At 44.5% G+C, this 24,982-nt stretch overlaps 1 protein-coding gene across 3 annotated transcripts in view; it reads right to left on the bottom strand.

Moving 5' to 3' along the window:
• Positions 1–24,982, bottom strand: part of FSTL4 (follistatin like 4) — a 717,149-nt gene that overhangs the window by 379,744 nt on the left and 312,423 nt on the right. The window lies entirely within an intron of this gene.

The following is a 24,982-nucleotide window of genomic DNA, read 5'->3' on the forward strand; positions in this document are numbered from 1 at the left end:
CAAAGTGTTTGAGAAGTTATATAAGCAAAACAGACAGAATTCTTGCATTGAAAACATTCATAGCTGAAAAAAAGAAAAAAAAAAAAGAAACATTCTTAGTTGAACAGGAGGCTACAGAACAAACACAAATTACTGAGAAGTAAAGGGGTGGTTTTACCTTGAAAAATACCAGTATATTCATATTCAAGTGGATACATAAAGGAAGGGGTTCTTTAAAGAGCCTTTGAAATAGCACTGCAGAATGTGCAGGCTTTCAGACAGGAGTAAGGGAAGGAGGGTTCACCAGGAAGAGAGAAATGCTTAAGAAAAGCAGGGTAAGGGGAGAGAACAGGGTATGCTCACGAAGCAGGAAGAGACCCAGTGAGAAGTAATAGGAGGGAAAAGCTGGAAACATATGCTGTGGTTTCACAACTAATCAAAAGTACCTACAATTCATCATCAATAACCAGTTTAGGATACAAAGTCTAATATCAAGAAAAAGTTGAAAATCCATGCTGGAAACCAAAGAAGAGAGAATAAAGTACCTAACAAGCTTGGGCCAACTTCTTGCCATCATGACAAAGAGGACCATTCAGCACCAGCACTTCTGTAGCAAATGGCATGTGTCTTTCACAATATCAGCATTCTTGTCTAGTATCCTTTGGGATCAGGAAGCAGAGGTAATATGAGGGGTGAAACTGAGGAGGCACTTGAAAGTGTATCCCCTCTCCTGCCCCAAATTACATTCTCTGACTGCCACTTCTGTAATGAGTCAAAAGCCCAAGTGGAAACCAATGGAAGACACATGCTATAGGCCTGCAGCTCATCAGCACAGCACAGTTAGTGAAATGAGCTTCTAGAATGCTGGTTCCTGAAGAGGGACCACTGAGAGCACTAAGTGTTATGAGAGCTAAGCAAGCTACAAGGCACATCACTGCACAAAGCCAAGCCCACACTGCTCCTCAGCTCTCTGCTACAGGGGCAGGCACCACATCCCTGGAAGTAACCAGTATTTCTGGAACAGGGAAAATTCATAGGCAACTTATATACCTCAAGAAGAAGACTTTAGGGATGTCTTACTGTAACTGTATAAAACTTGTAAATTAAAAAAAACTGACATCTGCATTATATTGTATCTTCTTATCTAACAACATGGTATTTCTCATCATATGTTCAAGTTTACTTTTATTTCTTCCAAGAGTATTTTATAATTTTCCTGTATGTATTCTGAATATTTCTTTTGTAGATTTTTTGTTATCATAAATAGAATTTCTCTTTCATTATACCTTCTAACTGCTTTTTATTTCTGCATATGAGTGGTTTTTATATATGGATTTTTAACCAGCCACTTGACTGAATTTTTTTTTTTTTAAGATTTTATTTATTTATTTGACAGACAGAGATCATGAGTAGGCAGAGAGGCAGGCAGAGAGAGAGGAAGGGAAGCAGGCTCCTGCTGAGCAGAGAGCCCGATGTGGTGCTTGATCCCAGGGTCCTGGGATCATGACCTGAGCCGAAGGCAGAGGCTTTAACCCACCGAGCCACCTAGGTGCCCCTTGACTGAATTTCTTATTCCATTGATTCTTTTGGGGTTTCCTTCGATGTATTTATATAATTTTCAAATAGCTATGATTTTATCTCTTTCCTTCCATTTCTTAGGTTTCTCATGTCTTTCTCTTGTCTTATTGCTTCAGCTAATTCCTCTATCTGATGTTAAGTGTTGTGGAAACTTGGCATGCCCATGGGCATACTGGTCTTGTGTCTGACTTTAAGAAGAAAACCTTTAGTGTTTCCTTACTAAGGGAAACAAAATGCTGGCTCAAGGTATGTCCACCATATTAATGAAATCCATGCACAATTTACTGAGTCTTTCAAATAAATGGATGTTCTAGCTTGTCCTTTTACTTGTTTCTTTGCTGACCATTTCCCTCCACTGGAATGTGAGATGGGATGGCACCAATATCTTTTTCATTCTTGTTTCCCCAATGCTATCCTCAACGCTATAAGAGAGCAGATGTTCAATGCTTGTTAGATGAATAAAAAAATGTGTGTTGAATTTTATCAAATACTTTTCCTGAATTTAAGGAGATTTTCATGATTCTTTTTCTCCTTAGATCTATTAGAATTCTCTTTAGCTCTAGTAGAATTCATGGTATTCACCTATCTCTGTATTTCTGGAATAAGCGTTCCTTAATCATGATACACTTATTAAAAAATATTGATGGAGGGACGCCTGGGTGGCTCAGTTGGTTAAGCGGCTGCCTTCGGCTCAGGTCATGATCCCAGCGTCCTGGGATCGAGTCCCACATCGGGCTCCTTGCTCAGCAGGGAGCCTGCTTCTCCCTCTGCCTCTGCCTACCACTCTGTCTGCCCGTGCTCATGCTTGCTCCCTCTCTCTCTCTAACAAATAAATAAATAAAATCTTTAAAAAATATATTGATGGATTCTACTTGTAATGATTTTAAATATGTTTTTACATTAATATTCATAAATGAGATTGCTCTATTATTTTTAGGTGCCATTTTTTCTCAGATTTAGGAATTAAAATGATACCAGCGTCATATAATGAATTCAGAAGTTTTCCTTTTACTGTGCTCTGAAATAGTTTAAATAAGTGGATTTAACTGATCTTTAAAGGTCTCTTCAACTTCATTTCTCACATATTGATTAAAAGGTGAGGAAATAAAAGGTCAAAGAAGGTTAAACTTGTCCAAGTTCTCACATATTGGTCAGTGGCCAGCTGGGATTTAAATTTCAAAGTTAACACACATAACAAAGTTTATGCAGATCTCTACTTAATTCATGAGTAGTGTGAAATCAGATGAGAGATACTTCTACTTCAGGCTATGAGAGAAGAACTTGCATTAGAAGACCAATCCTTTTGCTAAAAACAACTATAAAAGTTTGATTTTAAAAAAATGTTTTTAAAGATTTTATTTATTTATTTGACAGATAACAAGTAGGCGGAGAGGCAGGCAGAGAGAGAGAAGAGGAAGCAGGCTCCCTGCCAAGCAGAGAGCCCGATGTGGGGCTCAATCCTAGGACCCTGGGATCATGATCTGAGCCGAACGCAGAGGTTTTAACCCACTGAGTCACCCAGGCACCCCCAAAAAAATTTTTTTTGAAAGCATATCAGAGAAAAAAATGCAGCCAGAACTTAAAGAGACAATATTCAGAGAACAGAAAAGCCCACTGAGGTGCTAATTTTCCCCTTAGGGCATTGGCTGTTTTGCATAGAATTCAAACAAAAAAGTAATGCTCTAACGCTGAAAGAGGTTTCACTGAGTTGAGAGATAACCAGAGTCAGGGCTACCAAAGCAGCTAGAACCTGAGGGTTTCAAACCCTGGAAAAGGAAACCAGAAAGAAGTGTGCCCAATAATTTGCACCCAGCTTCCTCTTGATTTTTGTAAATATGTCTGAGCTCCACATATAAAGGGCAAGAGGATGAGAAATTAGCAAAAAAATTAGACTCAAATCAGCTGAAAACCTAAGCATAGGTTTTGGTACTTATCATGGTGCTAGAGAGACAAAAATTAGGCTTCCCAGGAAAAAGTGGCCCTGGTAAATGCAGGTGACTTTCAGTTGAGATCATATACTCTCCAAGAATTTCAATTCCTAGCAGAGCAAGATGATTTGCCAGTATTCTATGTCTAACAAAGAGAAGTAAATCCTCTCTGGAAGATAAAAATATCCACAGGATTTATAATTTTTCCTACATAATGTCTAACACCCAATCCACAATTACTAGGTATGGCAGGAAATGAGATCAAATGACTAATTCCAATTTAAAAAAATACAGCAGAGAGAGACCCACACTTTCTCCAGATTTTAGAATTATAAAACACAAGCTCTAGATTATGAGGAATAATTTGTTCAGGAAAATAAAAGACATTGAATTTCATCACAAAATCACAATCCGCTAGAAAGGAATCAAGTGAAAAATCTAGAACTTAAAGTTAAACAAAAAAAATTCAACAGATGGCTTTAACAAAAGATTAAACACAACTATTAAGAGAAGAATTGTAAGCTGGAAGCCAGATCAGCAGAAAATACACACACTGACGATCTGAAAGGAGAAAATAAAAGAGTGAAAAATAAAGAAAAGAGTATAACAGATATTAGAGGACATGGGGCAAACATCCCACAAGCATGTAATTTAGGTTTCAAAGTGAAAGGATACAGGAAATTAGGCAGAATAAATATTTGAAGAGATGTCAACTGGGGATTTTCTGAAATTTATGGAAAACATCTAGCCAAAGATTTAGCAATCTCTATAAAACCCAAGTAAGACAAACACAAAGAAAACTAATGTGAGGTATTCAAAGAAAAATAGTCGAATATTCAAACACAAAAAGAAAACCACAAAATCAGGCAGTGGGTGGGTGATGGGGATAGAGACGACTTATCATCCACAAAGGACCAACAACAAGAGCACAGATGACTTTGTAGGAGAAAATAATCATGGAACTGATAATGGAAATGAAAATAATGGAATGAAATCTTCACAATTCTGAAAACTAGAATTCTATCCCCAGTGAAAATATGGGTATACACAGGGCTAAATACAGATTTATCTAGATAAACAAAAAAAGACTATACTGCCAGCAGATTACTACTAAGAGCAACACAAGGGTACATTCTGGACAAAAGGAAATTTTTTCAGATGAATGCATAGTTTTGCAAGAAGGAATAAAGAGCACCAGTAAGGGTTAAAAAGAGATAAACCTATTTTTGTCTACTTAGTACAATAATCCCCTTTTAATGAATAAAATTTGTAGAAAAATACATGATAATATGATCACAAAGGTCAGGAAGTTAAATGGAACAGAAGTATCAGAATGGTTTTTTACTGTTCAAAAGTGGTAAAATTAGTACTACGAGGCCAAAGTTGGACAACAAAAAACGTGACTGATCCAAAGGAAGACAAGAAAGGGTAGGAAAAAAGAGAAAAAAGAATAGAGAGAATAGTGTGTTAGATTTAATTCCATTTAAATAAAAGTAGACTAAATAATTCAACCAAAATACTAAGATTGACATAATAGATAAAACAAAATCCAACAACATGCTGCTTATAAGAGACATACCATAAATAAAAGGATACAAAAAAGCCGAATGTAAAAATAGAAAGGCTATGGGGCGGCTGGGTGGCTCAGTCATTAAGCGTCTGCCTTTGGCTCAGGTCATGATCCCAGGGTCCTGAGATTGAGCCCTCCATCAGGCTCCCTGCTCAAAGGCAAGCCTGCTTTACCCTCTCCCACTCCCCCTGCTTGTGTTTCCTCTCTCACTGTGTGTCTCTCTGTCAAATATGTAAATAAAGTCTTAAAAAAAAAATAGAAAGGATAAACATTAATTCCTACCAGGAAAAAGCTGGTATAGATAAAGTAAACTCCAAAGCAAGAATTATTACTAGTGACAAAAAGGGATGGTTTGTAACAATAACAAGACAATTTAACAGAAATGCATAGCAATCCTAAGCTTGTAGAAGAACAGTAGCATAGCTTAAACATCAAAAAGTCAAAACTCAAAGAAGAAATGGAAAAATCTACCATAATGGTCCAAGAATTAAAGAAACACCTGTCACTAAGTGACAAAATAAGTAGTAGAAATAAATCAGTAACGATCTACAAAATTTGAACCTCATCATTAGCAAATTGGACCTATGTCAATCTCTGAAAGGGAGAGAGGAAAGAGAGAAGGGAAGCAGGTTGGAAAGAAGGGGGAGAGGCAGGGAGGGAAAGGAGGAGAAGAAAAGGGAAGAGAAGGGAAGGGAAGAAAGAAAAAAATGTACAAAGAATTTGAAATTCAGCAGGAAAACACACATACCCAGTTTCTGGGCTGAGGACAAAGATGTACATCAAAGAGTAACCAATGACTGCATACTACACATTCTCCTCAACTGTCCATTCAACATTTATAAAAACTGACCACATACTGAGCCATCAAGAAGTTGCAGCAAGTTGCAAATTACTAAAATCATATAGAGAACAAATACAGTTTTGTGACTACAGTGAAATTAAATTAGAAGTCAATAACAGGAGGATATGGAGAAAAATCTCCCAATATTTGACCCACGGATTTATATATGAGTATATCACATAATTTAAAAAAAAAATCACAAAAGAAATAAGGTATTTTGGAATGAAGGACAAGTGAATTATAGCATTTAAAAAATTGTGGGATGTGGATAAAGCAATGCTTCAAGGGAAATACAACCTAAAAAGCATATGTTAGAAAACAATAAAGGCTAGAAATCGATGACCTAAGCATCTGTCTCTGAAAGCTAGGAGGAGGACAATTTAAGCCCTCAAAAAGTAGTAGGAAACAAATATGATAGGAGCAGAAATCAATGAAATAGGGGGAGATATATACCATAAAAATTTAAAGCCAAAAGTTGGTTCTTTGAAGAGATGAATAAACTTGATGGATCCCTAAGAAGCCTGAAGAAGGAAGGAAGGAAGAAAGGGAGGGAGGGAGGAGGGAAGAAAGACAGGAAGGGAGGAAGGAAGAATGGATGGAAGGAATGTTGGATTGAAGAGGGGAGGGCTGGAAGAAAAGAAGATAGGAAGGAAGACAGGAAGGAAAGGACACAGAATTTGTAATTGAGCCGGAAATCACACATACCCAGTTTCTGAGTGGATGACAAAGGCGTGAATGCAATACAATGGGGAAAGGATGGCTTTTTCAATAGAGGGTGCTAAATCAATTGGATAAAATTTTTTTGGAAAAAAGTTGAACCTTAACCTCCTACCTTGCAAAAACATAAAAGTCACTTCCAGATGAACTGCAGACATAAATGTGAAAGGTAAAACAATTATGTCCCCAGAAGATACCTTAAGAGATTATCTTCATGACCTTTAAGCAAGTGAATATTCTTCAATAGGATGGGAAAGGTACCACTATGAAGGAAAAGAATGATAGGCTGGACTTTATTAAACAAAGACTTCTTTTCATTAGAGGACAGGATTAAGACAGTGAAGAGTCAAGCAGTCAGCGGAATGTATTTACAACACACAGAGCTGACAGAGCACTTGTGCAGAATACAGAGAGAGAACACGTGTGCAGATAAATAGATAAAAACAAATGAAATCACGTACTTGAAAAATGAGCTTCATGTACTTGGAAAAGAACTTTACAAGTTAAAACCACAGTGGAATACTATTATACACCACAGGAAAAAAAAATTAAAAGACAACGACAACAGTAACATCAAATGTATGCAAGGACATGGAGCAACTGTGATTTCCTAGTCTGGAGGAACCAGCCCCAGCAGGACTCTCCTCACTGGTCTGAGTGTCAGTTCGATGGGGCTCCCTGCTGCTGGCACTCATCCTTATCTCAGGGGGTCCTTTTTTGCCTGTTTAATCCTTTAATACCTGCTCAATGAATTCCCTCTATTAAATTCTTTTTTCTTTTTCTTTCTTCTTCTTCTTCTTTTTTTTTTTTTTTTAACAGTGTGAATTCCTTTTTCTCAGCACATCCGCTCCTGGGGAAGTGCCTGCAGAAGATGGTCTGCGCCATCCATCCCAGCACAGCCCACAATACGTGGGGACAGGGACCACCCAGATGCCCACCGCTGCAAGTCGATGAGCGCTGGCATGGCCGTGCAGTGGGAAACGTCACCGCTGTGACGAGGAACAGAAGCAGGCACTGAAGTCAGCTTCACAGATGGGATTTCAGCTTTCATGTCAAGGGAGAGAAAGCGACACAGAATAGTGCAGTTTGTGGGATTTTGTTTTTATAATGTGCAGAAACAAAGAAAAGCAATGTCTGGTGACAGACTGGTGGTTACCTTTGAGAGGACAATGGCTAAGGGGACACCAAGATGGTTTCTGGGGTGCTGGGAATGTTCTCAGTTGTGATCCTGATTGCAGTCACATGGGTGTGTCCACTGTGTAAAAATCCATTGAGCTCTATGCGTAGGGTGCACACTCTTGCCTGTATATCTGATATGCTTCCATTGAAATTAAAAGATGAACCAGGACAAAGTACCCAACTGTACCAGTCAGGAGAATGTTTATTAGAGGGCATGCATCCCACTCCCTGATATGCAGAGAAGGAAGTTCCGACAGAAGGAAAGGCTGCGGCACGCTCATCATCACATGAGGGCTAAGGGGCCAAGTCAGGGCTACATGACAGTCTCAGAAATGCTACCGCCACACTCTGCTGCCTCAGAGCAAATGCTCAGCCAGGACTCAGAAGACCTATGATAAGGGGCGCCTGGGTGGCTCAGTGGGTTAAAGCCTCTGCCTTCGGCTCAGGTCATGATCCCAGGGTCGCATCGGGCTCTCTGCTCAGCAGGGAGCCTGCTTTCTCCTCTCTCTCTGCCTGCTTCTCTGTGATTTCCATCTGTCAAATAAGTAAATAAAATCTTTAAAAAAAAAAAAAAGACCTATGATAGGGATTAAAAGCTGACACTCTGATGAGATCAGGAGGGAGACCAGCCATAAGAGACTCTTAATCTCAGGAAACAAACTGAGGGTTGCTTGAGGGTTGGGGTGGGGGTAGGGAGAGGATGGTTGGGTTATGGACATTGGGGAGGGTATGTGCTATGGTGAGTGCTGTGAAATGTGTAAGCCTGATGATTCACAGACTGTACACCTGGGGCAAATAATACATTATATGTTAACTTAAGAGAGAGAGAGAAAAGAAGAAGAAAAAAGTTGACAGTCTGAAGTCAGAGTACGTGGGCTGGATCCTGGCTTACTCCTGCCAGCTCGGCCCCTGCCACCTTGGGTGAACACCATTGGCCTAAGCCTCAGTGTGTTCATATGTAAAACAAAGGCGGGCTTGGTGCCTTCCTCATAGAGTGGAGGTGGTGAATGGGCCAAGCAAAAATAGGCCCAGACCATGTTTAGCCAGGCATGCAGGCGTCCTCCAGGGGTGGCGATCCTCACTGCTATCAGCACGAATGGAGAGGACTAAGGGTGAGAAGGGAAGGGATCATTTGGGAAGGCAAATGAGTTCAACGGCTCCGTCCATTACTGAGGCTAAGTAACAACTTGCCTCTCTAGTACTTGAAGAACCCCCCAAAAACTATAGCAGAGCAGTACAGAAAATTCCCTGGCATAAATGACACCAGGGCCTGATGCATTGCCTAAGGAAGAGATTATTTGCTGCCGAACCTTCAAACCAGATGGTTATAAATGAGAGTTAGTGCTTGGGCATTACTTAATGACTACATTTCTTTAACTAAAAATCTAATTTTATTATGGTATAAATCACACTTTCTTGAAGTAGGGAATTAATTTTAGATTTTTCATTCACTGTTCATAACCTTTCCGTGAATTTGACAGCCAAATCATTTTAAATGTCATTTAACCAATACAATACAACAGCTTTATTCCTCATTGTACCCTTCCTGAATCCATTATCTTCCACTATAATGGAGAAGAACTTAAGTAAAAAATTACCATTCCATAAAGCTGTATTTTACTGTGCAGTTCAACTGCATAATCTTTATTTTTGAATCAATATAATGTGAGTGCTGAGTAATATTTTTCATAATCCAGAAATCTATTACAGATTCTCAGCTCCCAAAAAGTAGTTTGAGAGCAGCTCCAAGAGCATAAATGAGTATCCTCAGATTCCATCCTGGGATCCTTGTCACATCCATCGTAGGCCGTGCTCAGGGATCTCAGGCTGTGCGTTGGGCTCAGGGAAAGGCTGGTGGAGCACGGCCACAGACCAAAGACACCCCTCCTCAGCCACTTAGCCAGCCATCCTTGCTTAGGGGGAAAGCCTCAGACTGTCACTCAGAATATGAATGGGACTTGGTGGCTTCTGGGGAAATGTTGGCTCTGCGGGTTAGAAAGATGGGGATCAAAAACATCCACAACCAAGAAGACGATGACAGGGAAGCACCAAGCTGAGCAGAGCTCAGCATGGCCAGGTCCTCACAAAGCACAAGCGGATCTGGGGCCGATGCAGCACGGCCCACAGAGGTGGCCAGCTGCTGGCCCTGGCCCATGCCCATGTCCCGACAGTGAGCATAGGACATACAGTGTCTCAGGCCAGCATCACAGGAACAGGAGAAGCCCTCTGCGTCAGAGCTCCAGCTGCAAATGCTGGAAAAAGCTACACAAGGAAGTCCACATGCTCGATTTGTAAACCATTTGGTATAGTGGAGATCAAAGCTTTGCTAACACTCAGCACTAATCATTCCTGAAATCCTGACATCTAAAATTGAAGTTTTTCATGTCTGAGATGCTCTTAAAATTAATGCTTCTTTAACAACCTTTCTTACAGTTTTTCTTTTTTGCACTTGAATTTTAGAAACTTTAACCACTTTCATTTTTGCTAGCAAGACACCATTCTGCAATTAAAGTCTTCACTTGGACTGACAAAATACAGCTAACTGAAGTGACGCCTTATGCAGCATGTATGCCGTTACTGGCTCCCATTTACTGAGCACAAACCAACCACTTTGCACACTATCTCGTTTATATGGTTCAGTTAAAGGCAGGAGGAAAATGGCTGCATTGTTAAATTTCCCAGCACATCATGTCTGGGTGTTCAAAGCCAGATGACAGGAGGATTAGGGGATTAACCCTAAACTCAAGGGTTACTTTGAAAGCCAAGCTGAATTATCCAGCAAACAACAGAATTTTCGGGGACGGGGTGGGGATAATCTGAACATCCGCTGCCTCCTCCAGTCATATAGAACCTGTGGCAGGTGCTCAAGAAAATCTTCAAACAACGAAGTGTGGGCTCTTGAGAAATACCACTTAGTCAAAGGGTCAGAGCTCATCTCTGAACATTGCATAGAACAGAGTCACATGCTCAGGAGCCCTATAGGGTAGAAAGATGTGTGTCCTCTCTAGTAGACTGCCTTCATGCCTTCAAGATGTGTTCAAGGGGGCAGAGGCACAGCCAGCAGCACTTGGCCTCAATAATGCTTAAGGAGCTAAGGAGGTGGGTCACAGGGCATGGGCCCTCCCACCTTTAGCCAGCCCTGCCCACATGCTACCTTATCAGGGGAGGCCTCACTTGTCCTTCTAAGGAGACCAAGAAAGGGAAGGCTAGGTCTGGGCATGGCCACACAGGCAAAGGAGATGACCTTCTCCAACACTCTGGGGCTGAACCATGGAGATACCCTTAGCAAGCTCTGGGTCCCTTTTGTGTCCTAACAAAAACTGATCAGTGTAAGGAAACTGGTGTTTACACAGGAAGAGAGAATTTATAAAAACAGAAGGAAGAGACCATGCATGGATGATTCTAAAAAAAAATATCAAAGACATCTCTGTACAATTAAGGTACAAAGCATTTGTTTTTTTTTTTTTTTTAAAAAGCATCATTATGAACCTGCAAATAGTGTCTCTGTGGCATACTTATGAAGAACATGAATTTGATTATGTCCACAAGGGACAATGTGAAACAAGAGCCTCACAGCCTGCAGAAGGGCTGAGTGACCTGATTTTATTAGCAACAGCTCCACCAGCTGCAGCCTTTGAGGGAGCCATCCAGACCCTCACACTCCCGTTTACCCATCTGTAAAATGGGAAAATAGGCCAGCCAAGATCAATTAGGGGACATCTCAGAACCATGGGCTGAGTCTAACAGCCAGTTCAGCCCAATGTTTTCCGATAGGAAGCAGAGAGTGACCAGTACAGGAGAAAGCTGTGCTTCTCTGAAGAGAAAAGGTATTGATAATAATTATGAGACACCAGATAGAAAATCGAGTATGCGAATATTTCCCAGGCCTTCAGAAATTAAGATAACTTGGATGATAGTTTTCTTGGTTTTTGTAAGTAAGGCATGAACAGAAATTTATATGAGGACTTAGGGATTTTAAATTCTAGGTATTAAAGCTATGTTTTAAAGGTTATGCATGTACAATTAAAAAAGAGAAGTCGGCTCTGTGTTTAAGGCTGTCTTCTGTGGCAAATCTCCCAAAGTGACAATACAAGTAAACACGAAATCACATCTGAAGGAGTAAATGTCAATGACTCATGGATCAGTCCACCTTGTTCAACATCACCTGCACAAGATCACGAGACCAAGGAGGAAAGAGGGGCACTTTCCAATTTTTTCTCTCTGACAACCTAACAAATGAAAAACTAACTAACCTTTTGATTTAGAAAACAATCCACATACCTGCCCCAGAACAAGTGATCATGGTGTGCCAAACCACCCTAACAGCTAGTAGCATGGGGCTCTAACTTGGCACCTGAGGGTGAGCTATGACTCATAGCTATTGTCATCTCCAGGGGACACCAGCCTGCTTGACAAAGCCCAGCCCCTGATGTGCACAGCTAGTTAACCGCCACAAGCGACAGTCACGCCGGACTGCCATTTCTAGAGTAGCATCTGTCTTCCAGACGGTCCACACTCATTCATCTCTCACCCCAGCATGGAGCCTGGCATATTATAGACCTTAAACACATTTACTGTAAGAATGGAATCAGATTATTTCAAGATCTCCTGGTGAGAAATGGGGGGCAACTGAGGTTCTCCATGAGGGTCATGAAGAACATCGGTTGTCATGGGAGCCTGATTACTGTACTTTTCCTTTTTCAGATAACTTTCCACAGAAACAGAGACATCCTAGGGTGCCTTCCTCATTCTGAAAGGCTTCATGTTCACTAGTTGTCCTACCAAATAAGCATCTCCCCTGCTTTGGCTTGGTTCCAGGAGACTGAATGCTGTAAGAAAATCAAGACCACTTTGTGGTTGTTCAGGGGAGGACAGATGGTAGTGAAGACAGATGGCCTCTGGGAGGAAAGGGGACAGAAGTTCACATTTTAATTATTTATTATACCCTCCAGGTACCAGCCAATAGATGATGTAGCTTAGCATCAACCTGTTTAAGATGATATTCAAATCTGCCACCTTTTTTTCCTCTATGCCAACTATAAGACCCAGATGAGGTTTAGAATAACCTATGCCTTAACAAACTAATCATATACCTAAAGGAGCTAGAAAAAGAACAACAAACAAAACCCCAAACCATCAGAAGGAAGGAAAAAAATAAAGATTAGAGCAGAAATAAGATAGAAATTTAAAAAAAAAGAACAGATCAATAAAACCAGGAGCTGTTCTTTGAAAAGATCAACAAAATTCATAAACCTTTACCCAGACTCATCAAAGAGAGAGAGAGAGAGAGAGAAAGGACTCAAATAAAATCAGAAATAAAAGGAAGAAATAACTGATACCACAGAAATAGAAACAATTATGAGAGAATATTATGAAAAATTATATATCAACAAATTGGACAACCTAGAAGAAACAGATAAATTCTTAGAAACATATAACCTAACAAACAAAGCAGAAGGAAATATACAATCGGAATGGACCAGTTATCAGCAATGAAACTGAATCGGTAATTTAAAAACAAAACAAAACCTCCCAACAAACAAGAGTCTAAGACCAGGACCAGATGGCTTCACAGGTGAATTCTATCAAACATATAACAAAGAGTTAATACCTATTCTTCTCAAACTACTCTAAAAAATTCAAAGGAAGGAAAACTTCCAAATTCATTTTATGAGGCCAGTAGTACCCTGATAGCAAAGCCAGATAAAGATACCAGGACAATATCTCTGATGAACATAGATGCAAAAATTTTCAACAAAGTATTAGTAAACTGAATTCAACAATACATTTTTAAAAAATCATTCACCACAATCACATGGGATTTATTCCTGAGATGCAAGGGTGATTCAATATTCACAAATCAATCAGCATGATACATCACATCTATAAAAGAAAGGATAAAAACCCTACGATAATTTCAACAGATGCAGAAAAAGCATTACAACATCCATTCATGATAAAAACCCCCACCAAGGGGCGTCTGGGTGGCTCAGTGGGTTAAAGCCTCTGCCTTCAGCTCGGGTCATGATCTCAGGGTCCTGGGATTGAGCCCCGCATCGGGCTCTCTGCTCAGTGGGAAGCCTGCTTCCGTCTCTCTCTCTCTGCCTGCCTCTCTGCGTGCTTGTGATCTCTGTCTGTCAAATAAATAAATAAAATCTTTAAAAAATCCCCCACCAAAGTAGTTAATAGGGAACATAACTCAACATAATAAAGTCATATATGACAAACCCACAGCCAACATCATACTCAGTGGTGAAAAGTTGAGAGCTTTTCTTCTAAGATTAGAAATGAGACAAGGATGTCTACTCTCACCATTTTTACTCAGCACAGTACTCAAGTCCTAGCCTCAGCAATCAGACAAGATAAAGAAATAAAAGGAATCTAACTCAGTAAGGAAGAAGTAAAACTTCCACTATTTGCACATGACATGATACTATATATAGAAAGCCCTAAAGATGCCAACAAAAAACTACTAGAACTGATAAATGAATTCTGTAAGGCCACAGGACACAAAATCAATGTACAGAAACCAGCTGCATTTCAATACATTAATAATGAAGCATCAGAGTAAAATGAAGAAAAGACTCCCATATCTAACTGCATCAAAGATAAAAATATACCTAGGAATAAACTTAATAAGAAGGTGAAAGACCTGCACTGTGAAAATTATTTAAAAAACAAAAACAAAAAAATAACCTATGTCTAAAAATTAAAAAGATATATGTGCCCCCAGCACATTCCTCAGGTCTCTATTTCATTCTCCTTTTTTTACATGGAGCATGGAGGGAAGGGTGTCAGAGATAGGACCTAGCATGAAGGTGCAAAGTGTTCCAGAGCCACGGTAAAGCTGGGGGTGGGTGACATAGGGGGTAAGGGGGAAAAGGGGGCCTGCAGGCCAGCCTGGGTGGCGTGAGATGGGAATCAGGTTGAACATCCCGATCGTGGCAGATGTCTAAGGATGGGCAAAGTTCTTGCCTTCAAAGGGACAGAGAAGCTCCCTCGATCTTAGCTTCCCCACCAGAATCTCTCTTCCAACCCAGAAACAGGTCCCTTTCCTCCAACCCTCCTACCTGGCCAGTGGCCCCTCCACCCTCCATCATCTGCACTCTCTTTTCACCTCTCTTTCCTCATTCCCAGCCTCCAAGGGAAGCCTTATCCTGCTATGCCTACCACCATGAGTCCCCCCAAGACACTCAGCTCCTCACCCATGGCTCTTGGCAATGTTTCTGATGGTCTCCTGACATTTATTCACCTCTTCATTCCTTCATGTATTTATTCATTCCATAACTATTTACTGCCCTGGGGATACAGCAGCACTAAGACAGGGACAGTCTCTGTCCCCATGAAACTTCTGATCTGACGTGGAGAGACCGACAACAAGCAAATGAAATTCACAGAACATGTCAGGGTTAAGAAGCAGCATGGTCACAAATAAAACAGGGTGGGGGGCACCGAATCATGACGGTAAAAGGGCTAGTTACTTTAGAGGCGTGGTGAGGGAGGGCCCCAGTCCCTGCGGAGTCTGACCTTCCCTGCTCAGGATGGCTCAGTCATCCCTTCTGACCAAGAAGCCAGCCCTGCTCTGCATCGTCTCCCCTCTCCATAGCTGAAGCATCAACAGTGAGAAGTGGAAGCAGTTGTCCCAGAAATGGCAGTGAGCAAGCATCACAAAGGCAGCCTGTGTGTGCTGACCTGGCTTCTTCAACTTTCAGAGACCCCCCCGGGAAGAGCCTCTCTGATGCCTCCGCACTCCCAAGAGGTTCCACCACCATTCCCTCCACTTAGTACTTGCTGATTTTTGATTGCTGTCTGAATAAATAATTGGCTGGGGCTCCCAGGGGTAGCTGCTTTTGTATAGGGAGATAAATCTCCAAACACACTTTGATTAGAAGGCACTTTCACTGTACCACTATAAAACTTATATTAAAAATGGAACTTAGAGTAGTTTAAATTAAATGAGTTATATATAATTAAAAAGCCTTTAAGGCACAATAAGGATCTTTTTCAATTTTCTTTTATAACAGAGTCAAAAAGGAAGAAGGCACCCGTGGTCAGCCGAGCTGGACTGCCAGTCACCTAGTAAGTAGCCTGTCTGAGAGTTCCAGGTAAAACCACCAGTGTTCTCCCCCATCCTTACCCTCCTCCTTAGGTGGGCAGCTCTGTGAGCTTCAGTTTGCTCAGCTGTGGGAGGACATTCAGGGCAGTTTCCATGAGATGCTTAGGAGGACAGAACAGGGGTGAGCCAACAACACTGCTCATCCCTCCTTAGCCGCAGAAACGCCTGCCCTGTGTCTACTAACCCAGGAGCCAGGCCAGCCTGAGTACTCACACTGGCATAGAGCAAAGGCACACGAAAGATTTCGCCCCCTCTTTCCCCCTAAAGAACAGAGGCTTAGGAGGACAATGAGGGGAGAAGCAGTTGTTCTGTCTGCCTTTCTTCCACAGGCAAGCCCAGGCGTTCCCAAATAGGGATCTTTACACAATCCAGAGCCTGGGCTGTATCCTGGACCACTGCAAGGACAATCTCTGGGGCTTGGACACAGGTATCAGTATTTTTTGGGAAGTATCCAGGTGATCCCTACATGTGGACATGTTTTGGAAACACTAAATCCCTTATACACTCTCTCGCCCCAGTTAGGCTGACACTTCCCAGATCACTGCTACTTTTGGTGATGCTGGGCAGTGTCTGATGGCCCAGCATGGCTTCCTCAGTGCTAGCATGGCCTCCCCAGAGACACAGTGTCACTGGCACACCAGATGTATACAGTGGCGCCAATTACTCCTTCCCAGCAAGACTTAGCAAAACCAGGAAAATGGCCCAAGCAGGTTGTCCTGTTTCCACAGGGAGTGATGCCACCTAACTACCCAGGTCTCAGCAGGTCTCAGCAGCCACTGGGTAGCAGGTAGAGGAGGGCAGGCTTAGCACTGGGCAATGTGTGGCCTCTCCAGAGAAGGACAGAATGCCCTGGCTTGCCTGGAGGGCATAAGCTGGCTCTGTGCAGCCATGAGGACCCGTGGCCCACAGGCAAGAGGCTATAAGGTGCTGGCCTCTGGGAGCCTCAGTTTCCTTGGCTTTAAGAGGAAACTCAGGGTGTTGGCTAGGAGACAGTGATGCGAAGTGAGAGAGGAGGGAAGCCGAGAGCACTCCATGTCCAGTGGCTGCCCAAGCTCACCAGTGTCCACCCACAGACAGCAGCCTGGGTATGTCAGGTTTCCCTGTGCCCCGGCCCTCAATATAGTGCCCAGAATGTTAGACAAGTTCTTAGGGCCCTGGAGCTGGGGAGAGGCTTGGAGTTCACCCAGGCAGGTGTGCAATGATGAGGATGGATGGAGTGGTGGGAGGGCTCGAGGGGTTGGTATAGTGTCACCTGTAGACCATCAGCACTTGGCCATAGTGGTCTCCTCCCACATCTTCTTAGACCCACTCCAGGCTGTCATGCCGGACTTTTTCTCAGACTCTGGGCTGCCCAGTGGCCCCAGCACAAATAAATGCCAGGATTCCTTCCCTTGGTGTGTGCATCATGTAACCTGCCCAGCCTAGAGAGCTGAGCTTCCCTCCTCACTCCCAGGCAGCCCTGACCACTGGCCAACCACAGCTGTCCCACAGGGCAGGGGCTGTGAGCTCCAAAGGTATACACACCCACCTAGCTGAGGGAGACATACCTCTGAAGGACTACTGCCCACCACCACAGCTTGACCAAGCTCCATGTGCCTGGGGCTGCCCGACCTCTGGGAAGAACAGGGTCTTCTTTCGTGACAGCCCCTCCACAGCAGGTACAGCACTTGCCTCTGGCTGGAACCAGGAGCTGACTCCCGTTACTCTATTCCTGCGCCGGTGGAAGACTCAGCAACACCCACATTTTCCCACTGGGCCTCCTGACCCTTCACAACCTTTATCTAAGAGTAACCACTTTGGTTACCACAGCAGGGAGTCCCGCCTCCTCACTTAGGTCCCAGAGCCCAGCTTTTGGAAGGGATACTGTTTTCCTTGACCCTTGGCAACCTCCCAAGGCCAATTCTTAGAAGCAGAAACAGAGACCACCACACATCATCATGCTGAGGTCTCCGCCCAGAGTCTAAACACCCACCGCTCTGTAAGCACAAGCCCAGCCTTGGGTCTGCTCAGGCCCTGCCCCACATGGGGGCAGATGCTCAGGGACACATTATGTGTGTGCATCCGGTTACAAAGTCCCACCTGACCCCCTTGTGGAACTGGAAGGTAACAGTCAAAGACATGTTCACTCTATTAGCCTCCATGGCTTCCCTGTAGGCCCATTCCCACCATAGGAGAAGGGAAGAAACAGGTGCACATGCTGGGGACACAGGGAATGAGTAGGGACAGGACACGCTCTGTCACTCCCCATAGGGAACGTCAAGAAACTGCCCACAGTCCAATCCCCAGTGGGCACCTCAAGCTCTGCCATCCTCTGGGAGGTGGAGATGCGTTATCTGATGTGATAGGGTCTGCTTCGGCTTTCAGAGCTCAGTGTCATCAAATGTCCTTTTCTTAGCCTCAAAAATATGTGTGGAGGGGTGGTAATAACACAGGCTTGTGGTTAAGAGGGCAACTGGCACAGTCAAAAGGCCAGTTGCAAACCCCAGCTCTGCTGTATAATATTCGAAAGACCTCAAGCAGCTCACCTACCATCCTGAAGACTGTTTCCAGATCTTTAAAATAACCAAGTGAATAGGACCTCAAAGAATCTTTTTAAGTCAGTGAAGTAATCCACTTAAAGCTTTGACAAAATGGTAGCTGTTTATTAATGTTATCATCACTAACAGCTATGGAATTCAAAAAATTCTATATCAGGAGTCAGAATTCCTACCAAGAATCTCCTTTTTCCTATAAGGAATGGATGGATAACAAGGGTCATTCAGACTTGCAGAGGCCACCTTGCTCTGTCATCCCCAACCGCTGAGGTGTCTCTCATTCCCTAACATTCCATAATTCTTGGTTATATAGAAACAAACATCACTGAAAAAAAAAAAAAAGCTCCTAATGCAACAAGACTTCACACCTGGCTGGGAGCAAAGCTCAGCCCCACAGCTGGGAAGATCACTTATCGAGTCTTGTCTTCCATGATGACTGGCCTAATTATTCCACAACAGCTCTGTTGTGATGTTGCTCCCAGGATTCCACAGGGCAGCAGAGTCTCTTAGAAGAGACTTCTTAAAAAGTTATGACTCTCTCCCCATGGAGCCCTTTCTTCCCCAAAACAATTCCAGCTAAACCTCAAAGCACCTGTACAAAGGAGCTTCCTGCAGCCACAGGGGATGTGACTCTGGAGTCACAGGGCCACCTCCAAGCCCCATCCAAGCCTACTTCTGTCCAGTCAACCTGGCAGGCAAGGTGTAGACACGGGCCTCGGGAGGGAGAGGAGGGTAGGGGTGGTGACTGGTAAGATGTGAGTCAACCGTTGGTGGTCAGGCCTTCTGGAGAGGCTGATAGCTTGGATCACCTAAAGATGGGTAGGCTGGGCTTCCAAGCCACCTTGAGCGCACAGACCAGGTTGGTGTGCCGAGGGTGGGGGGAGGGTACCAATGAGTCAGACAGAACAAAGTGGTTAGAGAGCATAAGAGCAAAGAATTAAGACCGTGTGCCAGGCCTTCGTACTTCCCTTCCGGCATTCAAGATTGGAAAGCTCAACTCATAAATTCCCTACACTTCTGAAAATCTCAGCTCCCATTGCTCAGAGTGCTGAGAGGGTGGAGGCAGGCCCTCGGCCTCACCACTTCTACCCTCACTTCAACCTGCCTTCCCACTCTTTCAGTAGAGCATCCCAGGCCTGCCCCCATACTCCTGCTCAGAGCCCCCAAATATCCCTTCCATGGGGGGGGGGGCACTTGTCCCCTGGCTTCTCTAAGTGGAGACAACCAGGTTCTCAGAGACTTGCCCTGGGCTGAGCGGTCCCAGGCCCTGGAGCTGGAGGTTTGTGTGGGAGCGGGGCCAGGGCCCTGGGGCTAAGCTTCCAGGGTGAGGGCCACAGAAAGGCCAGCTCCATGGAATGACCAGAGCCCACCCCCAACCCATAGCCAGAGAGGGGAGAGAAAAACAGAAGTGGGAGAAGGGAGAAGATATGGTTGGAAGTAGCAAGATGACAGGCAGCCTGTGGTGCACTCCAGGACATCTTGAGGGTCCCAGGATAACTTCACTGGACGTGAGCACAGTGGAATGTGAGTCCTCTCCTGGTATTCAAAGAGCCCCTGATCAATCACTCTGATGGGGGCCTGGATATCCACCCCCACATCTCTTCTCTCTTCCTTCCCACCAGACAGGGTCCTATTCTAAGGCCCAATCTATACTCAAGGATTCCTCCTCCTGACATACATAAGTACTCCACCCACACACATCTCCAGCAGCCTCTCCAAGGCTCTCTACCTCCACAAGGTCCTTCCCAACCTCTGCTCATGACTGCCATGTCCCCCAGGGTTTGGCCCACACTGCTAATGCAGCTGGATTTGTTCTGTACTAAATGCTCAGCATACTGAGAGTACACAGGTGAATTCCTCAAGTCCTCTTTGTGGTTATTCTTTCTCCTTTCTCAAGATCCCACGGTGAGACATCAGCCCAAGGAGAGGAATTTCCTGTAGAACTCAGCTTATGACCATCTTTTCTTGTAAGTAAGAAAAGTCACTTTGAATGAGATTAGGTTTAAATTTTGTTATACATATTCATCTAGAATGTATAACAAGTCACAGATAATTTTGTTCTAGTCTGCATGGCCACAGAAGGGTTTTCATTACTAAAAATTAATCAACCAATTGGTCCAACTAGTTGGACAAGGATGGACATGTAGCTCAAGGCAGGGCTCTAATGCTAGAGCGGAGCCTTCCAGTAGAACAGTTCAGGCTCCAGGGTGGGAACACCCCTGCTGTGGTGCCTCGAGCTCCATGAGGGGCTAGCCCACCCTGCAGCCAGCCTCATCCTCTGGTGGCGGGGGGGCAGTGGATCCAGGAGGCACGGAGCCAACAAGAAGGACACGGTCATCATCTTCGGAGAGCATACAGAGCCTTGTTCTGGTGAATAAGTTCTGAAACCCTGTGGGGTTGGGGGTGCTCTGGTGGAAATTCTGAGCCCTGGACCCCATGGGGCTACTACAGTCACTGCTACATCCAATCTACATGGAGGACACGGACACTCCAGCTGATTCTAGCCTCCAGCCCACCCTCTGATGGCTCAGGAGCCTCAAGTCATGGGCCAGGATGTGCCTGTGACACTAGATCTGCCATCAGTCATACGTCCTCAGGTGAGAGGGGACTCTGAGAACAAGTGTCCTGCTCTGGCTGGGGTCAGGAATGAAGGAACGGGACTAAAGAAGGCAGGAGCTACCTTCTCCTTTACTACTCCATAAATGTACCTCATTTCCTTTAGGCTACAGTTGAGAAATTAGCTTAACCACCGCACACAGGTAATAAAAGATCAAGCATCTGACATAGGTGTTGAATTCCCCCTGCTGACGCAGCTCCTGTTCAGCAACAGTCAACGGCTCTGACCCCCACCAATCCCCAGCCCTCAGACTCACAGAGGCCATCTCTCTTCAGCCACCTGACCACAGCTGGGTGCTCAATGAATACCAGGTTCCTGAGACTTAAACCCACCGGATGTCCCAGGGGACCCAGACAGCCCAGGACGCAGAGACCCACACTGGGTATCTACAGAGTGTCCTGAGAAGCGCTCCTTCAAGCGGGAAATCATGTTTTGGGACACAAAGACATCCTCCAAAGCTATACTCGCAGCAGATGGACACGCAAGCATGAGGCAGAGAATCCCATTCTTCACAGACAAATGCTAAAAAGGAAACCAAGAGCATATGTAACAACCAAACAGAAGAGAGTAGAGGACGAGAAGGAGGATGGGGCATATTCTAGAAGCACTCCAGTTAGAACATCCACCTGGCAGGCCTCTCCCATTTGATCCCTCCCAGCGTGCCCACATCAAAGCCTATTTCACTGCAATGGATACACAAAATGCGGCAGCAGCAGAACCATAGAAGCCTGAGGTCCTTCCTATAGAGGAAGAGCATGTTTTAAATGGGAGGCTAGAAATAAATAGGAAAAGTGCTCTGTTTTATTCAGAGAGCAAGATGTGAATGACACAACAGCTTAAACAAGTTTTTATTCCAATTGTCCAGACTAGTGTCAAGAAAAACCATCTAGAGTCTTATACCTATTTAATGACACTTCCAAAGAGAAGCTCATTCCCACTGCTCTCGATCCCTCCCTCTCTTTGTAGGGACATGTGGCAGCAACCCTCCCTGGAGCCACAGGTGATTTCTGCTAACCCTGAAAATTCTAAGCACAAACAGAACATCCTGCATTTGTTGGAGTTTACATTTCATTCTCTGGGCTCCCATGTGGGGCGAGGATGTGCTGCGCCTATCACACTGATGCTGGCTTCTTGGCAGAAGGGACAGCTCGGGCCAGGCAGATGCTGGCAAACACTGCAGGAAAGGGACCTCGAGCCAGTCAGGCGTTTCACCCCTTCCCACACTTGGCACCCACAGGACTCTCTAAAGCTTCTATTGATTCAATGAGGATACTGGAAATTGGGATGAGACTCTACTCTAAATGGAAACTGAAGACAGTCAGGTCTTTGCTGGGGCTTCTTCTGTAAGGAGTCCTAGAAAGTCAAGTCACCTTGTCCAAATCCCTATATGATGCCAAAATGTGTAAGAGATCACGGACCCATTCACTCCCTTAAAACATCTGAGCCTGCTACTATGCTCCAGGCTGCCCTGGCCACTGGGGGTCCCAGGGATCAAGACCCAAGGGGACTTGAGGGTCTGAGTGGTAGGTACTACAGCGGAGAGCGACATGCAGGACACAGAGAAGAAGAGGTGCACAACCCTCCTGATGGGTACTTAGTATGACACAAACCATCACTCTAACTGCCAAAGTTCAATGCCACATAGTACATGTACCCCCAGTCATGACAACTCTGAAACTAGCCCTATTATCGCCTACATTTTCCTCACTGCTAACCTGAAGGTCCAGGAGACTAAGTGACTTTCCTCAGCTACAGAGCTGGGAAAAAGCAGATTGGAGCCACTGGGCCCTCTGATGTGAGGGACCCCTGAGGCAAAGGTAGGAACAGAGATACTTCAGGAGCAGAGCACCCAGGTGCCAGCTGGAGCGAGTGATTCAGCCTCAGCAGGAAAACACCAACTATTGGGTTTTGGAACATTAACTCTGCTAGAGGAGAAAGGGGAAAGGTAGAGCATACCCTTCCTGGGCAGGGAGGATGGCAGCCATTTCTCCTCAGAGCCCAGAGGGCTGCCTGCTGCAGGAGCTCGCCCCACAGGCAGCCAAGCTACCAGGAACTCAGAGGAGGACTCAGCCTGAGCAGGGAGAGAGGTATGGTCAGAGAAGCAAGCCATGCCTCAGAGGCCTAGGCCCCTGGCTGGGGCTGAACCTCGGCCTGTTAAGTTGGCAGTGGGTCTGCTGCTGGGCCAGACTGCCAATACCCTCACGGATGAGTAGGTGGCCAGCAGAAGTGGTTTCTGAAGCCACTAGACTCCATGAGAGGCTCACGGTGATCAGTGGTGTTCTCTGGAAAAGACTCATGTGAGAAACAGGGCCAACTGCCGCCCTTCTCAACTCTGAAAAATACACACACGTGCGTGCGTGCACACACACACACAACACACACACACTTTCTCTCTGAGCCTAGACCCAGGATAACTAAAAACTTAAACTGTACAGTATTTTAACAAAAGTTACAGAGACAACCTTTGTTTTCCAGCTAAAACCTCCAGAAAGATTTCAACATGAACTCAACACCTTCTTGGAACAGTGAAGAGAGGTGAAAACCAAGGACTAGGTCTCCAGATGAACCATTAAACAATTACATAGGAACCTTCTTGGAATATCCTACAGATGAAGGGAAGACAATGATCTCTCAGGTGGCTCCCTGCTGGTCAACACCAGCCTCCCACCAGCACCAGCTTGTCCTTATCCCTCCCTATGTGCAGTTGAGGTGAAGTGCACTCTTTGATTGAGGGAATAACTGAACCCCACAGGCCACTCATTGTCCATTCTCTAGTCCACCTCTAGTAAGAGTGAAACAAAACTGCCTCTTATTAGAAGACATCATCAACCAAATAGCAGCGGTGTGCCATTTTTCAAAAGCTGAAGAAACTTAAAGAACCAGGAACAAGAAACCCATACCCCACTTTTCCTTTACAACCCAGATATACCTGTCACTTCGACAGAGAGAAGTATGTGGATGGGACACTGAACACCCACGTGCAGATGGACTCCCCCACCTACGTGGAAGGCACAATGGCCTCTTTGTGGGAGGAGCACCCATCTTCCCTAGCTTGGAGCTATGTCTTTCCAGCCTTGAAATTCAGACAGATACCACAAAGCACAACACCAGACTTGTGGCTTGGACTCCGGCTCACTGCAAAGTTCCAGGCCACCACCATGTGCGTCTGTGGGCCACCATTCACCATGGTCTTAGATCAACATTTCTGTGAGCCACAGGTGCACTGTGACAGGTCTTCAGACAGCATACCCACACGGGCAACGCAGAATGTGCCAGTGGGCGGCCCTTGTGGGACACACCACCTTTGGTTCTGGCAGTATGGCCTTTCATTTCTTTCATAAATAAAAAAAATAATAATAAATAAAAACATAAATAAGGAGGTACCGGGAATTCTAAGGTAGTACCTTTATCTTTAAAAAAAATTTCATTTTTCTGCTCTGTGAGATCAAAAAGCCCAGGAGCCACTTCTTCGGGTGCACTCCCAGCACACTGCACAGATTTAGTCCCTGTTACACAATGAAGAGGACAGCCCATTCAAGCTCCTCTCCAGCCCAGTATTCTCAAGACTTTCTCCTCCTCTTGCGGACACCCACAGGGTGCCCGAGTCTGTGTCATCAGCACACACTGCAATAAAGCCTTCTTTGCTTTTTTGTTTTTTAAAAGATCTTATTTATTTGTCAGAGAGGGAGAGAGAGAGCACAAGCAGGGGGAGTGGGAGAGGGAGAAGCAGGCTCCCCATTGAGCAGGGAGCCCGATGCGGGGCTCAATCCCAGGACTCTGGGATCATGACCTGAGCCAAAGGCAGACGCTTAATGGTTGAGCCAACCAGGTGCCCCAGTAAAGCCTTCTTTGAACTAAGGTCTGCACAGAGGATGGGAGAGCAATGGTGGTCAAATAGACCCCAAAGGGTCACCCCCATCCCC

This window comes from Lutra lutra, chromosome 5 (assembly GCF_902655055.1).
Source record: "Lutra lutra chromosome 5, mLutLut1.2, whole genome shotgun sequence".
In the NCBI taxonomy this organism is placed as follows: domain Eukaryota; kingdom Metazoa; phylum Chordata; class Mammalia; order Carnivora; family Mustelidae; genus Lutra; species Lutra lutra.